This window comes from Urocitellus parryii, chromosome 9, assembly GCF_045843805.1.
Source record: "Urocitellus parryii isolate mUroPar1 chromosome 9, mUroPar1.hap1, whole genome shotgun sequence".
NCBI classification, from domain to species: Eukaryota; Metazoa; Chordata; class Mammalia; order Rodentia; family Sciuridae; genus Urocitellus; species Urocitellus parryii.
Window position 1 is genome coordinate 131,578,726 of NC_135539.1, and position 23,047 is coordinate 131,601,772.

Genomic DNA, 23,047 nt, shown 5'->3' on the forward strand with positions numbered 1-23,047 from the left:
TAAAAATTCATAACCATACATTTCAGATGAAGAGTACTCTGTTATAGAAAGATAAGAATCTGACTGAAAATAGTATATCCTGGGGTTTGGGGTATAGCTCAGTGATAGAGTGCTTGGCTAGGATATGTGCAGCCCTGGATTTGATCCCCAAATACATGTACATAAAAATAAATTTAAAAAAAATATGCTTATGAGGTTATCATATATATTTGGGGTTTTTGTTCATGGTTCCTAGTTCATAACTCCCTCAACCTATGGGATCTGTGCTATTTCCAGGTAACAGTGACAGAACTGAATTTGATCTGCTAACCTGTAGGTGTGCTGAGGTGGTCGGGGTTTATACCTTTTAAGGTCATGGAAGGGGCTGGGGATGTGGCTCAAGCGGTAGCTCGCCCGTCTAGCATGCGCGTGGCCCGGGTTCGATCCTCAGCACCACATACAAACAAAGATGTTGTGTCTGCCGAAAACTAAGAAATAAAATGTTAAAATTCTCTCTCTCCTCACTCTCTCTCTCAAAAAAAAAAAAAAAGTCATGGAAGTCTTTTGCATTGACTTGTGATGTGTCAGCAGAGAAAAAGCAGGTAGTTTTGTGGTTCTTCAAAAATAATGTTTACTCTAAAAGGCATCATCTATATATACATAAAATACAAATTTATACATTCACAAAAAGGCTGGAAGGGGTTGACAGCAGTGGTAGCAATTTTAATATTACAAATTTATTTCTCAATCCTCTAGTTTTATTCAAGGCACATATACATTTGTAACAACAATGGGGTGTTAAAAGCCATTAAGAATGCAAGTTGATTTTATTGTCATCTAACACCTATTCCCTAAGGATCTGGCCTTGATAACTTTATATAGTTATTCCTTGGTATCCAGAGGGGATTGATTCCAAGATGCCCCTTAAATAACAAAATCCACATATTTTCATGCTCCTCATATAAAATGCTATAGCATTTGTACATAACCTTAACATATCCTCCTGTATATTTTAAATTATCTCTAGATTACATATAATACCAAATACAATATAAATGCTTTTTTAAAAGTTACTTTTACTGTACTGTTTAGGGGGTGCTACTCATCAAACCCAGGGTCTCATGTATGTTTAGCATGTGCTTTACCATTGAGCTAAGTCTGTAGATTTTTTTTCCTGAATATTTTCAATTTAGGGTTGGTTGAATCCAGAGATGCAGAACCAGCAGAGGTGGAAGTCTGGCTGTACTTCCCTGCTTAGATTTAAGTCTTACCACTAAAAGACAACTACAAAGTCCATAATTTTTAACCCAGCTCATGATATGGTCTCATTCCAGTTGCCTATAGGGCTGTCAGCATAGATATTCCTTTAAAATTCCCTTCAATACATACATCTTTATTCCTTATTTCCATTAAAAGTTCTACCACTTCTTCAAGGCCAACTTCAGTATCATCAATGACTCTCCTGCTCCTTCACCCTTCATATCTAAACAGTTACTAAAATCCCACTGCTTATATCCCTTTAAAAATCTCTCACTAATGTTTCTCAGTGTCCTGATTTAGGTTCTTATTGTCTTCACGTGAATTTTGGCAGTTTCCATCGATAGTCTTCATGACTTCACTGCAGTTTCCAAATTTATCATACCAATTCTAAACACATCAATTTCATTTCTAGCTCAAAAACAGATAAAGTCTGAACTAAGTGGCCTGCTAAGATATTATTTGTGATTTAAATATCAAGATAATGAGGATGACAAAAAAATAAAGTTTTTTAAAACATAATAAAAATCCTTTGGTGGAAACTCCTTATAGTATTACTAATGGCTGACAGAAAGAAATATGAGTACACATATAATTAAGTTGTAGCTACATTAAAAAAGAAAAAGAAAACACTGAATTTTAGTTAACCTAACATAACTAAAATATTAGCATTTGAATATGCAATCAATATTAACAACTGCTAAAAGATTTAAAATTCTTTCTTTTCACAATAAATTATCAAAATCTAATATGTATTTTACAATTACAGCACCTCTAAATTCCCCATCCTAGATTTTCATTGGAAATACTTAACATAATTCAGATTTCACAAAATTTACTGTTGAAAAGGGTGATTTTTACATGTCCAAATTGTTCCATACATATAAAAGCTTTCCAATAACATAATCAAGCATAGGTCTTTGAAATGTGAATTAATTAAAATTTAAAAGTCAGTGCTCAATAGACACAGGTGGCTAGTAACCTCTATACTCGATCAGAACAGGTATAAACCACTCATGAGGATCTCTTATTTTAACAATATGAAAAAGGAAAGATTACAAAGATATCTGTTGCCTAAAACCATACTGACTGGGCTGGGATTGTGGCTCAGTGGTAGAGCACTTGCCTAGTACATGATATGTGAGGCACTGGGTTTGATCCTCAAGACCACATAAAAAATAACTAAAGTTATTGTGTCCATCTACAACTAAAAAAATTAAAATTAAATTTTAAAAACCACACTGACTATAAAGTGGGATAAGGGTGGGAAGGTTCTCCAGGGCAACCACCTTGCATACTAATTGCTACAGTTTGAATGTATCTCCTAAATTTCATGTGTTAGAAACTCCCAATGCAACAGTTTGGGAAGTGGGGGCCTAATAAAAGATGATTAGGTAAGTCATGAGGGTTCAGCTCTCATAAAGAGATTAATGTTCTTGTCATGAGAGTAGGATAGTTATCATGAGACTGGGTTTGTTATAAAGTTGCCTTACTTGCTTTCTCCTGTCCTTCTGCCTTCTGCCACAGAATGACAGCAAGAAGGTCTTAGATGTGGGACCCCTGGACTTCCCAGCTTCAAGCTCGGTAAGTAAGAAATTTCTTTACAAAGTATTCAATCTATGTATTTTATTAGCAACACAAAGGGGAAAGACACTGATAGAAAAGTTGTATATCACAATCTACCTCTTATTCCATCAACAAATACTTGAGGGCCCATTATATCTAAGACACTAATCTAGGCCCAGAGATATAAAGCAGTGAAGAAAGTACAGAAGACTCCTGCTTTCAGGGAACTTATGTTGTTGACCAGGGGTTGTAGGAGATAATTAGTAAGCAAATCAACATATAAAATAATCTAATGGGGATTATAGCCTGAACTTGACAAGAGATAAGGCTGCTGAAGACTCCCTAGGAAAGTATCAGATCTACCTTTGGAGGGTGGGCCTCAACCCAAGCTGCAGGACCTTGGAGTTAGATGTATGAGTTAGATGTATAACAGCTACAGTAAGCAGTCTCAGGGAAACTGTATTTTACCTTCTCAAGGTTATTTCACTTGACCTCCCTTGCCCAGCACAAGCAGAAAAATTCGATATGAACTTGAGAATGAAGCCAAGCCAAGCTTTTTCACTATCTTATCATTTAACATAACACTTGGCACTCTAGGCACTTTATATTATATAAGTAGAATTTAATAATTCAATTCATGTATACTTTGTTGTTTGACCTTTGGCCTGAGTTTCAGTTTCCTATATGAAAAGTGAAGGCTTGTTTTTCAAGGTTTGTCAGTGAGAACATTTAACACATGAAGATACTGTTAATGCTTAAGTACTTATGAAAAAGAAAAAAAAATACTGTAATCATATCAGCAATGAATACAGTTGAGGTGCTGCACAGTATCTTCACAGGTGTGATTTGAGACTTTGTTCCTGGTTGTATAGCTGTCATGGGAGACAGAATGATCCCCAAAGAAGTCCACAGCCTAATTCCCAGAAACTCTGAATATGTAAATCCGGAAAAAGAACTGTCCAGATGTGATAAAATCAAGGATTTTGCAAAAGGAAGACTATTCTGTATTATCTGAGTGTGCTCTATACAATTACAAGGATTCTAAAAAGTAAAAGAGGGAGGCAAGAAATTTAAAAAGATGTAATAAGGGAAATAGAAGGTAGAATGATAGGATTACTGGCTTTGAAGATGAAAGGGGGCCATGAGCCAAAGCAGCCTCAAAAGCTGGAAAGGGCAAGTACCCATTTCAAACTGTGTCCTCCAGACCTGTGAGATAACATGTTTGTGTTATTTTAACTCATAATGTAGTGGTAATTTGTTATAGTATTAATAGGAAACTCCTACAGATGCTGAACCGACGTCTCCAACTCCTGGATGCTTAAATAAACCAGAATGTTTCTGTTCCTCACAATTTAAGAATATAAACTCCCCTTATCCTTCCATCTTTACACCTATACTGTACTAGCACTTCTTAAAAGCCTGGGGTTGTGGCTCAGTGGTAGAGCGCTTGCCTAGCTGGGTACAATCCTCAGCACCACATAAAAATAAATAAAATAAAGGTATTATGTCCAACAACAACTAAAAAAAATATTTTAAAGACAATGATACAGTTATTGCTTCTTTCCATTGCTTCAATCAAGTATATTTCGCTGTGTTTATGTCACAAGGAAGAATATTACTGATTATTCAGACTCTACCATTCCTTTAAGAACAAGGTATGTCAATTATTGTGAGAAATTCATATAATTCAAAATGTTTGAATTAGTACAAGCTCACATATTATTAATGAATATTTACTGAATGTCAGTATGGCCCTCAGGTTGTACATTTCTTCAAATGCTAAAATGGCAACAAAAAATGGTGAATGCACAAAAATAATATGACCAATAAAGAGAATTAAGAATAAAGAGAAACACCTAGTTATAAAAATAATTAGTTATTAGAAATAGTTATTAGAAAATAATGCCAAAATGATTCAAGAAAAAATTTTCTGGAAGAAGGAATATTTAAAGGGCAACATGAAAAAAAGAGGAGCTGGGCATGGTGGCACACACCTGTCATCCCAGCTACTTGAGAGGCCAAAGCATAGGATGCCAAGTTTAAGGCCAGCTTCTGTACCTTAGCAAGACATTCTCAAAACAAAAAGGGCTAGGGGTATAATAGCTCAGTGTAGTGCTCCTGAATTCAATCATTGGTACTACCACCAAAAAAAAAAAAGTTAACACGGGGCTGGGGATGTGGCTCAAGCGGTAGCGCGCTCGCCTGGCATGCGTGCGGCCCGGGTTCGATCCTCAGCACCACATACCAACAAAGATGTTGTGTCCGCCAAGAACTAAAAAAATAAATATTAAAAATTCTCTCTCTCTCTCTCTCTCTTTAAAAAAAAAAAAAAAAAGTTAACACTGTGAAGTAAAAGAAAGTTGTCCTTTTTCTTGGGTTAACCACAGTCTTGCCATTCAATTGACAATATATTTAAGAAGGAAAACAGTAAATTCAAACATGTATTTTGCCAAATACAAAAGTAAAGCTTTAGTAATTTGTTACTTTAAAAAAGTCACACTTGGGGCTTAAGGATGTAGCTCACTGGCAGAGCACCTGCCCAATGTGCAGGAGGACCAGCATCACAAAAATAAATTAATAAGCAAATCACACTGAATTTTTCCTTTTGAAGCAACTTACTAAAATTTGAATTTCATACACACAAAACCATATCCCTTAGCGTTAGAAGCCAGCACATAAATATCTCTATATAATAATTCTACCTAGTCAATAAGGAAAAATAGAATTCCAATCTTCTCTGTAGTTTAAAGGTATTCTTGACTTGTCCTATGAACCCAGGTGGGTCAGAATTACTTGCTCCCATAAACAACTGTTTTACAATATTTCCAAAGACCCTGGTAAATAGACTGTATTTAAATATCAATACTAAAGGCAGAAACTGGAGAAAGGGTAGCTATAATAGGGAAGAAGTAATACATCAACTAGTCAGTAAGATGACTTAAAGCAGTCTAAATAAATTTATTTCAAATAGTAAAGAAAACAAGTCTTCCCTTTTTGCTTCCCTCAATATTGATAAAACTATCCCACCCATTCTTTATTGTTCACAGAAAATAAGTGCATTGGAAAGGTTGAGATTGATGAGAAATGTTTGTTTAGATCATTTAATTATGTGTTTTATGTAAATATATAATAAACATACAAAATAAAAATAAAAATCCTACAACCCTAAACAAATAGGAATATAAGTATGGAAATACAGTCAGCATGATGTATGGTTAAAAACACAGTTTCTGAAACCTGATTTCTGGGTTTAAAACTTGGCTCTGTCGTTTTGTATATGACCCTCAACTACTGTAAGCCTCTGTTTCCTCACCTGTAAAACAAGCAATATTAGTATATATCCCATAGTACTCCTATCGCAATTCAAAGAATAAAAATGAACGTTTAGATTAATGCCTGGCACAAAAATAAGTGTTGGCTATTACAAATCAAGTCAAAAGAAAAACAGCCTCTCTATTCTATAAAGTTATTCCTCACTACAAATCTATGCAGGGCTCAAAGTCAGAACTGAAAAAGCAAAAAGCATATCAGTGTCTGCCAAATTACAGGTGAATAGGAGTTAACCCAGGACCCATGACAGAGTCTAAGAGCATAATCATCAAGAAGGCTTTCAAACAACAAATAGGTCAAAATGATTCCTAAAAAAACATTATTTATAAAATCATAAAAAGATGTGCCAAAAGATTTTTAAATGAAGGATATTAACTCAGGATTCCCCTTTAAAGTTTCACAAAGATACATACATGATTACATCAGGGTATGCTACAAACATCTCCCAAATCCAACACAAAACAATAAATCCTTACAAAGGAATGCAATTCCCTGTAAGTATTTAAAACAATGGAGAATCACTCATGGTGACATGTTTTTGAAAGCTGCCATCACCAGTAGCTTTACACCAGCTGCCAAAAATAGTGGAGAGGAAAAACTAATCATTAGTTCAGTATAAGTAAACACTGGAGGTAACAAACAGAAAGCAGAAAACTTGATGGTTATTGTGGCATAATATGAAATATATTTGGTCTTTGTCTCTGTTTCCTATCACAGAGTACCTAAACCCTTGGAATTTCCTGACTGACAGAAATGTCTCATTATTCATAATAAATCCCTTTTGGTCATATCTAAGTTTTATGCTAAAAAAGCGACTCAGGTTAGGGCTGGTCACCAGAAAGACCAAACGGTTAGAGGGTTAGAAATTTCATGCCCACCTTTAAGAAAGGGGAGTAGAGCTGGGCTTGGTGGCACATGCCTGTAATCCCAGTGGCTCAGGAGGCTGAGGCAGGAGGATCGTGAGTTCAAAGCCAATCTCAGCTACTTCGAGGTACTAAGCAACTCAGTGAGACTCTGTCGCTAATTAAAATATAAAATAGGGCTGGGGATGTGGCTCAGGGGTTGAGTGCCCAAGTCCAATCCTGGGTACCCTCCACCCCCCCCCCAAAAAAAGGAAAAAAGAAAAGAAAGGGGAGGAGAGAAGGATCTGGAGATCAAGCACTATAAAACTATAGAACAAGGATCTGATGGATTTCCAGATTACTGAATACATGGAAGTACTGGAAGGTTATGAACCCAGAATGGGCAAGGATGCCTGTGCTTCCTCTTCACTGCATATCTTGCTCTATCCATTTCTTAATCTGGATATTATAAAGCATCTTTTTTTTAATAAAGAATATTATCTGTATGATGCTTTATCATATCCTTTATTATAATATCCTTATAATATCTTTTATTTGAAAAAAAGATAATGTAAATAAATTGTTTCCCTGAGTTCTGTGAGCCTCCTGACAAATTATCGAATCCAATGACGGGCTGTGGGAAAACCAACTTATGCCCTGTTGGTCAGAAGTATATATAAGTGACAACCTACTATTTGTGTTTGGTGTCTGAAGTAGAGACAGCCTTATGAGATGAGTCCTCAACTTCTGGGATCTGAGAATAACTAGCTTCAGAACTGATCTAAATTAAGATACCCACTGGAAAATAGCTTGGTGTATCGGGAAAACTTTCCACACATCTGGTCACAGAAGTGTTCTATGCTGTGGTGAGTGAGATTAGAAGAATCACTGTTATTTTATTAGGTTGGTATCAAATTTTATTATTTTCAAACTCACTTTACAATACATGGTTGAAATTTCCAGAATCTAAATTGTCCTCTTGTTTGCATCTCACTTCACATGGGAATTTAGGGATCCGAAAATGAGGCACATTAAAAAAAAAAAAAAAAAGTCCACATCTGGGTCTAAAACAAGGAAAACTCATGTTTCACCAAGCATCAAAAGATACACCTACTTTAACAGGGTTCTTGTGTGAAGATGAAATAAATAACAGTCACTCAATCTGGACCCTAAATCACTTTTCACCTGGATCCTCTCTAATTCCCTCTGGTTCTATTGCTTCCTGCTTAAAACATTACTATGACTTGCCATAGCTTTCAGGATCAAATCCAAACTATAATGAAGTTCATAATCTGCCACGTGACCACCTCTCAAACCCATGTCCTTACATTCTTCCACATATCACTGATGCTGTCGAGAAAAACGGGGAGTAATGGAAAGAGTCCATGGACTTTAAAAACAGGTGAGGCCTTTGGTACCAGGGCAAGTATAGATTCAGTGGAGCAGTAGGGGTAGAAATCTTAAGAGCATGAGGTGAGGATGCAGAGTCGGCACAAACCATATTTTTAAGGTGATAAATGAGGAAGAGGAAATGATAGGACACTGCTAGGAAAGATGTGGAGGTTAAGGGGAGCGTGTTTAAATATTTATGATGAAGCTCCAATAACGAGAAAAAGGTGAGACAGAACAAACACTGTGAGATCACAGAGACAACACCTTAATATGGAGGAAGCCAACTTCTTCCCATTCTGAGAAGAGGGGACAAACACCAGACTAGTGAAAGGGGGAGAAGAAATAAGATAAGTCCCACCAAAAGGCTTTGTGCTATAAAGTCATCTGCTAAGAATACTACAAGAAAATAGTAAAAGTTTAAAACCACTGCTTTAAAGGCAAATCAGAGAGGGAAAAACAACTAACAGATACCAAAGTGAAGACTACACATTTTAATAGCAATGAACTACTCTGTAATATTTTTTTTCCCTGTGGAGTAACCTGTTAATACCCAAAGAAGGACATTGTCAGAATCATTCTGTATTGAATTTTCCCAAACAAGTGAGGTGAAGGACAATGGGACAAGGAAGAAGGACACGGGTAAGATAGTAAAGTGACGTCTAAAGACAAGCAGGGAGGGAAAGTAAAAACAGAAGGAAGAAAATGAAAAAGTAGAGACTTAACTAATAAAGAAAAAGGAAGAAAAAAAAATCAATACACTGGAAGCCTTAACCAGAAGCAGTTGTGAAAGTTGTGAAGCTGTGGTCAAAACAGACTGGCTGAATTCAAGATTTTAGAGATAGAAGAATTCCAAAAAATGATGAATTCTAAGGTCTGATTTCAGCATATATGAAGATTGAGTATATTAACAAAATGGTTAAGAGAGAAAAGATCTCAAAAGGGAAAGAACCACTAAAAAAAAAATCAATCCTATGAAATATGACTTAACTTTGGGAAACAATAAAGTACATTTCCCTCCTTAAGTTCACAACACATAGCATTTTGCAAGTAATGAGAAATCGTATAAAGAATCCAAATTAAACCAATTTTCTCAAATTTATTTTTGCCTTAGAAACATTGATAAGCCTAGTGACCATGAATATACCAGAAAATTCATGTTCAATAAGATACATTTTAAGAATTGCTAGAGTACTGGATAGTTTTGCATACATGAAATACAAATAAAGACATCAAAAGGCCTGCTTAAAAACAAAAGTGAGATGCGTGAGACCCTTATTACTGATGAGGATGTACAAAATCAGGTACTTTTATACAATGCTAGAGACAGATTATACAGTTTGAACTGATGATTTATGGAAATATCTATTTCTTTAGTTTCCTATTGCTGCTGTAACAGATTACTACAAACTGTGTGATATAAAAACACCACAAATTTATTATCTTACAGGTATGAAGGTTAGAAGTTCAAAATGGCTACTAGTGGGCTAACATCAAGGTGTTACCATGCCTAAATTGTTTTCTGAAGGCTCTAGGACAGAATTCTGGTTTTTGCCTTTTCCTAGTTCTAGAGGCTACCTGCATTCCTTGACTCCTGGCCCTTTTCCATCTTCAAAGCCAGTAGGATGTCATCTCTCTAGTTTTGGCTCTTTTATCTCATTCTTCTACACTTGTGATACGCCAGGTTCCTTGTGATTACATTGGATCCACCAGATAATCCATAACAATTCCTTAAAACCCACTGATTAGCTATTTTAATTCCCTCTGCAACCTTAACTCTCTTTTGCCAAGTAATATGCAATAATATTCACAGGTTCCAAAGGTTCAGATATGGACATACTGGGGGTAAGGAGGATATGTCTAACTAACACTTTTAAATGTCAATATACTTCCCACCTAAGCAGATGTACAAAAATGATAGACATGTACAGGGATGTTCGTAATAGGATTTTTTTTTAATAATAAAGTACTGGAGACAATGTAAATTTTTATTATTAGGAAATCAATTCAAAAAATTATAGTACTTCAATACAATACAACAGCATGCCAGTTTTTCAATAATATAGGTATACCATTACGAATACATTTTTAATATGTCAGGAAAAAAGATCACAAAACCATGATATAGTACAGTCCCAGTTTTCAAGGTGTACACATACATATGCACATACAATTATGTGGATATGTTTATATACATATAAAAAAAATAGCTGGAAGGCTATGTATCCCTAGATGGTAAGGTGACCATAGTTGCTATGTGTCTTGAAGAGTCCAGACTTAGGTCTGTTGTCCCAACAGTGGCTAAAACTATCATATATATGGTTATGCTTACCATATTCTGGTTTTTGTTTTATTTCAAAAAGAAGTAGATACTAAACGTGGCAAAGACGATAACTATACTAACACTTGAAATTTTAAAAAATAATTTTTAAGAAATATCCTTTTTAATAGATGAATTTGCAACCACCTAATTGTGAATCATTTAAATATATTACACCACTTAACAACATCAATAGTACATGTGAATACTCAAACACGTTTTTTCATTTTTAAATTCAAGTGCATGAAGTCAAAGAGTATGGGTAGATTAAGACTAATCCTAACTTGTCTATTAATTAGGTATCTTGACTTAAGTCTTACTTCTCTATAAAATCCCAATCCAATTACACAAGGTTACTGTGTATATTTAAGAAGAGTATATAGAAAAGTATATTGAGGGGCTTAACTTTGGGAAACAATAAAATACATCTCCCTCATTAAGTTCACAACACATAGCATTTTGCAAGTAATGAGAAACCCTATAAAGAATCCAAATTAAACCAAATTTCTCAAATTGAGGGGCTGGGGTTGTGGCTCAGTGGTAAAGTGCTCGCCTAGCATGCATGAGACACTGGGTTCAATCCTCAGCACCACATAAAAATAAAATAAAATACTGTATCCACCTAAAACTAAAAAATAAATTTTAAAAAAAGTATACTGAAAAGAACAAAGTACTAATGATATCTAAGAATGTACTCTTGTAGAATAAAGAAGTCTGCTTTACAGTAAAGACCCCTCAATTATCCTACAGCTATTTATATCACAACTGTTCTAATTCCAAGACTAAACTTATATACCAATATGTTTTTTAAAATGCAGAAAATTAAATCAATGCAGAAATTACGCTCTTTACTCATCTGAAATTATGCTGTACTTTATACATACACATATATTAGTGAAATTCTCCTGGTAATCCTATTATAATAAGCATTTTTCAGATAGCAAAACTAAAATAGAGGGTTACAGCTGTAGCTCAGTGGTAGAAAGCTTGCCTCGCATGAGTGAGGCACTAGGTTCGATCCTCAGCACCACATAAAAAATTATAAAATAAAATAAATGTATAAAAATACAATAACATTACTAAAAAAAAAAAAAAAAAAAAACCTAGAGAGGTTCCAGGTCATATCGCTAATAGCTAGCAGACCCAGGATTTGAACTCAGAACAACCTAAACAAGGAAAATCTTAATTCAAAGAACTTACTCTTAAATTTGCTACACCATAATGGTATTTTAGGAAGCCAAAAAGATCCTAGTGTATGGGTTTATAGACAACCAAATTAACAAATTACTTTTTTTTTTTTTTTTTAAATATGGAACGCTTCACGAATTTGCGTGTCATCCTTGCGCAGGGGCCATGCTAATCTTCTCTGTATCGTTCCAATTTTAGTATATGTGCTGCCGAAGCGAGCACAACAAATTACTTTTTAAAATAGAAAATTATTAATCTGTCACATTTCTTTTGCTTTCCTTATAGAAAACAGAATTTACAAACAATATGCCTTATCATTTAAATTATGCTTCTTAAGGGCTGGGGATGTGGCTCAAGCGGTAGTGCGCTCGCCTGGCATGCGTGCGGCCCGGGTTCGATCCTCAGCACCACATACAAACAAAGATGTTGTGTCCGCCGAAAACTAAACTAAAATATTAAAAAAAAAAATTATGCTTCTTAAAATGTTCTAATCTTTTTTCATTAAAAAATTATTATTTCAATCAAACATCATTTTTTAAATTAAGTAAATTTGAAATCAATTATATAAAATTAGGTATTAAAAAAATTGCCTGGTGTGGTAGCACATGCCTATAATCCTAGCTATTGGGCAGGCTAAGACAAGAGGATCACTAGTTCTAGGACAGTGTCAGTAACTTAGCAAGACCCTATGTCAAAATAAAAAATAAAAAGGGGCTAAGGATATAGCTCAGTGGTCAAATGTCCCTGGATTCAATAACCAATACCACAAATAATATCAACATTTTAAAATTATAATTCAAAATACATTATACAAGCTACATGTGTGCATACATACAAAACTTTACCGATGCCCTAAGATCCTCTTTTAATATTTAAGCTTAGTCTGTGATGGTTCTCTTAACACTATACTTTTTATCTGTTTTCACCACTTAATAGAAAAATTCCAAGACAGATGTCTTAAATGTTTTTTTCTTTGAGTACCATCTTTTAGTTGCATTTTGATTATCTCACTACTGCTTATCTCATAGCTGTACAGTACCTTTAAAAATTTTATTTAGGTGATGGGCTGATTACGAAAACTAATAATACATGACATTTCTTAAGAAATAGTATTAGTAAAATAAACACTAATTTGCTATATTCCAACCTACATACTCCTGAAATACTATGCCTTTGGAAAGAATAGGGAAGGAAAAAAGACTCAATTTCTGTGGTCTGTGAACAGTTTTAGGAAACAGACTGAGGATATTAATGCATCATTATGGCAGTTACTTAAATATATCAGATTAGAATCACTTAAGATATCATGGAATTAAAATGGCATCAAGAACTGTGATAGTAAACTATGAGTGTAGCTTTGGGATAGAATACTTGCCTAGCATGCATGAGGCCATGAGTTCAATTCCCAGCATGCATGCGCATGCACAAAACCTGGGAGAGTAAAACCCCAATCACCAAAACACAGTATGCAAAGTATTTTGACAGATTTCAGTTAAATCCAGAGACTTCACTTAATATCAGTAACTAAAGATTTCTAATGTTTCCCCTTAATGCTACAAAACTCATCTCCATCTCTCTTCTTTATCTTAAGAGATGAGAATTCTAAAATGTAAACCCCACTATTCTAAAATCGTCCTCAGAATCATGTTTTCACAAAACTCTCATTATCTCCCTCATATTTAATAATGTTCTAAATAATTAAATTTTACCTAAGATAAAATGATATAGAAAAGTAGGGGAAAGAAATCTAAAAACCTGTGGATCTCAAGAAATTATTGTATGCACTGCATAAATAGCTTTCTTTTGTGTCTCCATAATCTAATAGGAATTTGTACAACAAACACCAGCCATTACAACATAATTTGCCCCCTTAAGATTACTGGGGGGGGGGGATATAGCTCAGTTGGCAGAGTGCCTCGCATGCACAAGGTCCTGGGTTCAATCCCTAGCCCCCCACACACACACACACAAATATTAATGAAAGAGAATCTTGGACTCCCTAGGAAACTCACAATGAAATGAAGACTAATCAAAATTCCTTCAATTTTAAATTACAATATATAATCTGACCACTAAACTCATCTGATTACACACACACACACATATATTTAGTTGTAGTCTACTGCAGGCAAGGCATCAGTTGGAAGAATACTTCAATAGTATAGGTATAAAACTGGCAGCAAGGAAAAAGGAGAAAGGAGAAACAAGGCGGCAACATTTCCAGAACTGTATAAATGGAGAAGATGTGATGAAACTGGGAAAACTCAAAGATGACTGCAAGGATTTAAACCTGGACTGGGGTCAGGAAGGAAGAGTACTGCAGCACCAATGAGGAAAAAGAGAGAACACCAGGAAGAGGATAAGAGAAAAGGAAAGATTAAGAGTTTACTTTTATGATTGCTGATTTTGATGTGACACAGTAAGACTTCTAAACTGAGGAATGACCAGAAGGCAGAGGTGCAAAATGATAAGACTGGTCAGTGCCAGAGGATAATTTTCAGGTGTTATACACAGCTAAAATTTATACAGTATTGACAATTTGCCAGAACCATTCTAATCACTTCACATACTAACTTATTTGAGCTTTGTAATTATTATTATCCCAAATTTACAGATGGGGAAACTGAGGCACAGAAAGTCTAAAGAGTTTGCCCAAGGTAACTCAGCTAGTAAGTGACAGAGATATGATTTAGATCCACGCAATTCTACTCCAGAAACTCCGTTTTTAAAGCACTATAATCAACTGTACTCTTTGCATTATTTTATGTTTTTGCCTATATCATTAAATTGTTTATAACTATGAATGGCAGGGATGATATCTCAGACCAATTTGTCTTCCCAGAACCTAGCACAACGATTTATACTCAGTAGATACTTGACAGATGTTAAACAATGATGATGAAATGATAGCAAAAATCCTGTGAGTGGATGTGATATCAAAAAAAGTAATGCCAGGAGAGGAACAAGAATAGGGCATGCCTTTCTTTTTGCCACTAGTGGAGTGAGGTAGGCCAGGAAAACTAAACTAGGCAGGTAATCAGATTTGTTACTGAAAGCAACTGAGTTCAAGAACTTCCTGTAGGTCCCCTACATACATATCATAGCTAGTATAAACTATATGCTAACTGATTCTTCTTGTGAGCTTAGTAAAAACTACTTGAAGACAAATGATTTTTATTCCCAGGGACCTAGGATACAGCTTACCCAAAGTGAATGTTTACTGGTGGGATGGATAAATAGATATATAAAAGAGGGAAAGAAACCCAGTGCAGTGGTGCCTTTAATCCCAATGGCTCAGGAGGCTGAGGCAGGAGGATTGCAAGTTCAAAGACAGCCTCGGCAAAAGCAAGATACTAAGCAATTCAGTGAGACCCTGTCTCTAAATAAAATACAAAATAGGGCTGGGGATGTGGCTCAATGGTCAAGTCAAAAAAAAAAAAAAAAGGGAGAGAGGGACAGAGTATCACAGACAGGAAGACAAAAGCATGAGTATGAAAGAAAAAGGAAATTATCAGTGGATTAATTTGGCAGATCTTTGGCACCTGTAAAAATGCAAACTCCAATGAAGTCCTAAAGAAAAATAACTGGATGGTAATAAAAGGAAAAAAAAAAAAAAAACTACTGTAGGACAAACTTGAAATGTTGAGCCATAAAGCAAAGATAAGGAATGACCAGAAAATCAGACCAGAATAGGACTTTTAAGGGAAAACTGAGGTTGGTTCACAGAAGACTAGTAAAGAAAAGAATAATTTAAAAGATTAAAAGAAGAGAGCAACATAATTGAAATAGGTTCTAGAGAATTAGTGTACATTTAAAATCACAATTTTTTAAAGAGGATTTTGCAGGAACCCTACCTGACCAAATTGCTTTTCCTTTTTAATTTTTTTTTTGAGGCCTTTACCAGTCACCAAATCTTCAGAACTACTACTTTCACATTTCTACTTCTCTGTCCACAAACCTATCTTAGAAAAATCTAGAAAGGCTTAGTCAAAATACTAATGTCATGTATTAAATGATAAATAAAATTTTTAAAAAAATAATTTGGAATAAAGGAGGTGTCCTGGGGCTGGAGATGTGGCTCAGCGGTAGCGCGCTCGCCTGGCATGCGTGCGGCCCGGGTTCGATCCTCAGCACCACATACCAACAAAGATGTTGTGTCCGCCGAGAACTAAAAAATAAATATTAAAAATTCTCTCTCTCTCTCTCTCTCTCACTCTCTTTAAAAAAAAAAAAAAAAAAGGAGGTGTCCTTCCTCCCTGAAATGTCAATTTGTCCCAATATCCACTTTAAAACTTCCATCCTTCTTTCAATACTTAGATCAAATCTCACCTCCTCCAAGATACCCTCCTCACCTTACCTCTACCTCTGTTGGAATAAACATCTTTCCCAAATTCACACAGTACCTTTGTTTCTCTATCACAGCACTTAATGGTGTACCAGCTGCTGTTGTTACTTAAATGTCTTTTTCCAGTATCTTTGAACTGGCCATAGACAAAACCCCTGTAATTGTGTTCTACACATTAGTATTCAATAATTGCCAGCAAAATAAAACTGGGCAGGTAAGATTAAAAGATTTAAAAAGAAAAAAATGAATATGTACAAGCATTTTGGATAAAGTATGAACATGGTAACTAGCCCACTAGTACCTAAGAGAAAAATGATCAGTAAAATTTAAGAAATAATCCATGGCTTAGAGAAAGAGAACACAAGAAAATAGACCCATACACGTTATGAGCTACAGTTAGGTTCCGCAATGTCGTCCCGTCCCGTCCACCACCACCACCAAAGGCCCATGAGTTAAAGGCTTGGTTTGGTCCCTAGGGTGGCACAACTACAAGGTTGTGGAATCTTTAAGAAAGGGGAATGGGAAAGGCTCATGGGAGCCTTAAAAACAAAACAAAACAAAAACTCATGGGAGGTTTTAGGTCACTGGGGGTATGCCCTCAAAAGAGGCTGGGACAGAAGTGTCTTGCTGTCTTTGCTTCTGGGCTGCCATGAGGTGAACAGCTAGTTCCACCACACATTCTCTGCCATGATGTACTTGCCTCACCACAAGCCCAAGAGTAACAGGGACAAACACATGGACTGAAACCTCCAAAACTGTGAGCAAACAAATTCTTTTTGTAAGCTGATAATCTCAGGTTATTTGTTATAGTGATAGAAAGCTGACAGACACTATGCATACATGATACATCTTTCCTATATATATTTTCTAAATCAATGGTTGTCAGTTGAGGGTGAACATCCAGCACACCTAGGGAAACATCTGGCAGTGTGTGGAAATATTTTGTCACAAATGGGGAAGAATGAAACTGGCAATCTTAAAGTTAAAGCCAAGGAGGCTGCTAACATTCTACAATGCACAGGACACAATGAACAATCTACCCCAAATTGTCACTAAGTACTAAGGTTGAGAAACCCTGCTCTCAATGAAGCCAACAAGAAAAAGATCCAAAGTTACTAGACTACCTGAGATTCCTAAAGTTTTCTTGAACAATTAGTTGTCACTTTCTCTTTTCACTGACTAAAAATTGGGTCCAACCAAGAGAGAGTAAAAACAACTTTCCTAAACAGCTTCAATTACATGTTAATAAGAAAAGAGGTGGTTACAAGTTCTCACTTACCACGTAACATATTTGCAAGACTCCGTCCCTACATTTTCCTCTAACTGCTGATTAGTCCTTCTTAGTTACAATATCCCAGATCACTGATAAGTTTATGCAAAACAATACAGCAAACTAAATGTGAATATAGTTTGACTGCAAAACTTATATGGCAATATGTGACAACCAACTGCCAATATATCTACATACAGATCCAATATCTGTAAGACTTATGCTTAATAATTTATTCTCTGAAGAAGACAGGTTAAATTAACCCATCTAAACTTTCAGGCACCCATTCATGTGCCTAATAACAAATATCTGAAAATTTCTCCAGAGTTAGAGATGTCATTGGAAACCACCAACAATTTTACTACAGTATAAAACAAACTATCCCTTTTAAAGTCTGAACCACTCTCCACCCTAAAACTGCCTCCTGAGAAACTTGCTATACTGGTGGTTCCAGATCTTACTATAACATACTCATTAAAAACAACAACAAAAAGCTCAACAATTGCTTCCTCTATCACAAAGGTAGACAACAGCAGCTGTTAGCACAGAAATGAAACATAGGCTAAGGCAGAAAGTATATATTTTGAATCCATCTGAAACTACAAGGGAAGCAGAAATCAATTGCTAAAATAATTTAACCAGTCAATAGCCAAACAGGTTATGTACCAGTACAACAAAGTATAATTCTCAAGAGGCTGTCATTTATTTCAAATAATTTCCCCATATTTGGTAAATCATGTTTTACTGATTTTCTGGAACCAAAGCTACTTTACATTCTTCAAAGGATGTGCATGATTGGGTAGACCTCATGGATTAAAATCAGCATGTGCTACAGGATTTTTTGAAGTCTCAGGAGACAGTAAATAACCTGAAGCCCAGCCTATTTAGTTACATGTTCCTCCCAATTCTCCCACTCTCCTACCTGTTCCTCTCCACAGGCTAGGACAGGGCATTGCCTGCTACTTTATCCAGCTTCATACCAAGATTTACAATGATTTACAATAACACATTTAAAAAAAATTTTTTTAGTTGTAGATGGTTACAACATCTTTATTTATTTCTTTTTATATGGTGTTGGGGATTAATCTAGTACCTAACACGTGCTAGGCTAGCACTCTATACCACTGAGCTACAACCCCAGCCCTTCAACTACACATTTTATCTTTCAACACAATGGATATTTTCACTACTATTTAAATGAAAACCATTTTTCTGCAATGTCAGAAGACAATTCTGTGGCTGTTACATTATTTCTACCTCTGGTAACAAAGTTTCTGAAAGAAGTGTGCCACCAGAATACTCCCTATTCTCTATAGAGGTATCATAGCAAAAAAATAAAAATAAAAAAAATCCTAATAAAATGGAAAATTTGTGGACTTTTCTTGTAAAGAAGTCTAATACCAAGCAAGGATCAGCTAAGGGTTTACTGAAACACCCACAGCACAGGAAGAAATTAAAACCAAAAACAGTGAAGAAGCAAAAGATAAAAGTTGGAGAGAATACAGACTATGAACAGTGTCTCCCATAACAGCAACAGATGTCATTTGGTGGCACCTGTGCCACCTTTTTTATAATAGGATTTGACCTGTTTGACTGGTATTCCCTATGGTTATGATTATTCTACTTTCTCATCTTGCAAAACAACTCTGATGATGTCTTCTCTACTGGTAGTTTAATACTTCTCCTACCCTAGTTTTCTAACCCTGTTGTTAATCCATATTTCTACTCTTCCAAAACACCACTCTTTTGAAGTATATTATACCTCATCTAAGATCTCATCTATAGCCTATTCTCACTCTCCCCCCTCCCCTACCAAAGCAACTATATTCAACTCACCCTTTTCCTTCTACCGCACCTAAGTGTTAAAAGTTTTTCAAAATCTTTCATTTTATCATAAATCAAATTTCTAAAATCCAATTTTTCTTCAAATTTAGTGGTAAATTCCTAATGCTCTTCAGCCTAGAACCTCCATATTTAAGTTCAATCCTCACTTTTGTAAAATTTAAGAAAGTATTTTAATTTGGATAGGAGTCATGTTAATTTACTATTAGGAAAAAATGACATCTTCATTCTAACAACAGCAGCAAAGAAAAAACCCACAAAACATCCCCTTTCCTATAAAGAGATTCTGCCTCTCATCTGTTATATTTCTACAACTTGAGACTAATTCAGTCCCCTTGATATTGAATTCCCCTTTTCTTGTTCTTACTGAGGTTTCTTACCTCATATCCTCATTTCTTACTCTTTTGAAACTGCCACATTGCTCCCTCATTTCCCACCATGCCACCATTTCAATGCTAGACTCTCTGGCCCTTTTTTCCTGAGAAATTAAAATTCAGCTAAGAGAAAACTAATTTTCATTTACATGAGAAAAGATCTGTAGCTATGTATTTTAAAAACTGCTCAGTCATGGTCTTCTACCACCAATAAAGGTAGACAATAAACTCTTCCTAGTGTCAAGGTCACAAATAACTGCTACACTCCCAACCACACTCATTCAGCAATACCCAGCAGCCATCCTGAGTTTCTATAAAAACCAACAGTTCTATTTTCAAAGAGAGTGAACATAATGCTTCCTTGAAGATATTCTCCAGTCTCCCCACGGCAGCTTTTAAATGGAATGAATAATTATCAAAAGGAGAAAGAAGGAAACTGAGGCTAGTGAAGTCCTTCTTCATTACCACATCCCCGCCTCCAAGACACACACACCTTTCAGTCCCTGGCTCCTATGAATCCTAACACTTGCTTTATTTACCTGGGAAAAACTGACAATAATGGGACAAGATTAGCTCTGGGGTGGGCTGGGGCTATGGCTCAATGGTAGAGCACCTGCCTCATACATGTGAGACACAGGATTCAATCCTCAGCCACCACATATAAGTAAATAAAATTAAGTCATTGTGTTCATCTACAACTAAAAATATGTTTTTTTTTTTTAATTGGCTCTGAGGAATCTTAAAGGGACACCAGCTCCTATGAATCCCCCTTTTTGCTTATTTGATTTTTGGCTGGAAGTATGTAGCTTATTTAAACATTATGTTCATTCTTTTTCTTTTCTCCTTTCTTCAAAGAACTAAATTCATCACAAGTTGTCTACCATGAATTCCCCAACCCAAGGATAAGTTCTTCTGATTGTGCTGATTTATAAAATAGAAGAGACATTGCACAGAACACACACTGCTCTTCCCATTCTAAGTACACCCCACTTCATCACACTTTTCTAATCTTACTGCTAAGACCTTATTTTGGAACTTATGAGTTCCATTATCCTGGTACAGAGTAATTTTTCTAATAGATAGCTATGAACATGTGGATTCCCTTCTAACAAATAATCTCAGATTCTCTGTCTACCTATTTTAACTATAAACTACAGATCATAATATTTGACATCCTCTTAAATATGGTCCCCTTATTAAATAGACTTTCACTGAACACATTGAATATATAAAATAGTACATCCCAATTTTTGCTTCTTTGCACTTGTAACTACCTTATATTGTATTTCTGTTCATGTTTACTGTCCTTCTACTAGACTAAACCCTTCCATGTTTACCCTTGTGTTTACCAGTGTACCTTCCACATCTAGAACATAGGAAGCTTTCAATACATATTTGTGACCAGACATGCAGCACAGTACAGCTGACTTGAAGTCAGAAGACCTACATTTGAACTACAGTTTCGGCATACAAGCTATACAATTCTCAGCCTTTTTCACTTCAACCATTTCAAACTTTAAATAAGTATATAGCTTATTTAAACATTATGTTCATTCTTTTTCTTTTCTCCTTTCTTCAAAGAACTAAATTCATCACAAGTTGTCTATCATGAATTCCACAACCCAAGGATAAGTTCTTCTGATTGTGCTGATTAACAAAATAGATCACTTTCCTAATCTGAAAAAGGAAGGGGTCAAACTTGATGAAACTCTATGTAAGCTTTTCCAACTGAAAACACCCCTACGTTCTAGTTTAACTGAACAACTCTCTCTCTCCCCCCTATTTAAATATCTTGCTCAGTTTCACTGCATTTGGAAACTCCTTATCCACACCTGTCAGAATACTGTTTGAATCCTTAAAGTTCATTATAAGCGCTATTTTCCTCTTAAAACCTAACAAACTGTAAGCCTGTAAAAGGAGGGTGGAGTTCTAACTTTCTATTCTTAGCAGCTGGTACACTGCCTCTCATATAGGTGACCAACTAAACAACTAATGAATCATGAGTATATGAGTGAGTGAATGAATACAGACAGCTTTTCCTGATTCCTCCAACTGCTCAGATAGGTAATCTCCTGCCTTTGGACTCATAACATTTGGTATCTTTCAGGGTACTGTGCTATTATTAATTTACTTGCCTAATAGATATTAAAATGCAAATTCCTTAAGATTAAGGACTGTCATGATGTTTTCCATATCCCTCTTCAGTACCTACCATTGCTCTTTGCCACAGCTGTACTTTTTAAGTTTATCTGATAATTAAACAATAAAGGGATAATAGAGAAATTGCCTCAATATACAGATATCATTCCAAGTGTGTCCTATGGTCATTGAGCATGTAAGTTGCTTTATACAAAGGCTTTCAAGCATAGTTCAAAGATCTCATCATTCTCTCCTTTCCATTCTGTGCTTAATAATGCTAATTTCAAAGTAGAATAGCCACCCTTTGTATCACCTATCACCCTTTCTTACAATATATATAGAGGTCCACAATCAATAATTTCACTTCACTAAACAGCTAAACTGACTTTTCTGCTAAATTCAGACTTCCATCCCATCCAATTCCCTCCTCCACAAGGTATGAAACCACTTTTTAAAAAACATCTTCCTATAATGCCTTTCTTAGTTCTGCTCCTGCAAGACAAAAAGGACCAGTTTTAAGATCTTCTCCTTTTCTAAGTAGTAGCAAAGCAACACACAAATTAATCTAAGCTTATTTTTTATGTACCATCAAGATTTTTGACCCTCTTTAGCTCTACCTCCAAGTTCTTATTCAGCTTCCTTTCTTGCTGCATGATAGCTGAGGTCTTTATATTCAACATGCTCTCTGCTATCAGGTACTAAGTTCCATTGTATCTGTATCTTCTCCTTCTTGAAATGTTCATCAATAGCTGCCATCTGCCCACCCCAGACACACACACACATATCTCTCTCTCTCTCTCTCTCTCTCACACACACACACACACACACACACACACACACACACACAATCCATGTGTCACTGTATCTCGGACATACAAGTTCCTTACACCACATTTAATGAATGCACACGACTCTCAGAATGGTATCTTCCAACTACACTGATTCCAACCCAGTTTCTTCTAGGGAACACAAGCTTGTTCATAGAGAGTGCCTCCCTCTCCTCACTTCCCCATTCATTCCCCGCCTTCATATTCCCCCCACCTGGTCAACTAACTACAGATGAAATTAATTCTCACTTCTCCCAGCCCGCGAATGAAGAAGGAGCTCTAGTTTCCTGCCGTCTACCCCCCTCCGGTCTGCCCCCCCCCCCGGCACCCCAGGTGTGCCGACTTCCACCCAGTCCTCTCCGCATGCATCCCTCCAACC

General features: G+C 35.8%; 1 protein-coding gene and 1 non-coding gene across 7 annotated transcripts in view; both read right to left on the bottom strand.

Annotated features, from left to right (window-relative positions):
- The window catches only part of Smg7 (SMG7 nonsense mediated mRNA decay factor), an 80,304-nt gene that overhangs the window by 55,026 nt on the left and 2,231 nt on the right, over window positions 1–23,047 (bottom strand). The window lies entirely within an intron of this gene.
- LOC144257063 (U6 spliceosomal RNA) lies at window positions 11,987–12,093 on the bottom strand. The gene has a single exon (XR_013344374.1). It is a non-coding gene; the product is annotated as a U6 spliceosomal RNA (small nuclear RNA).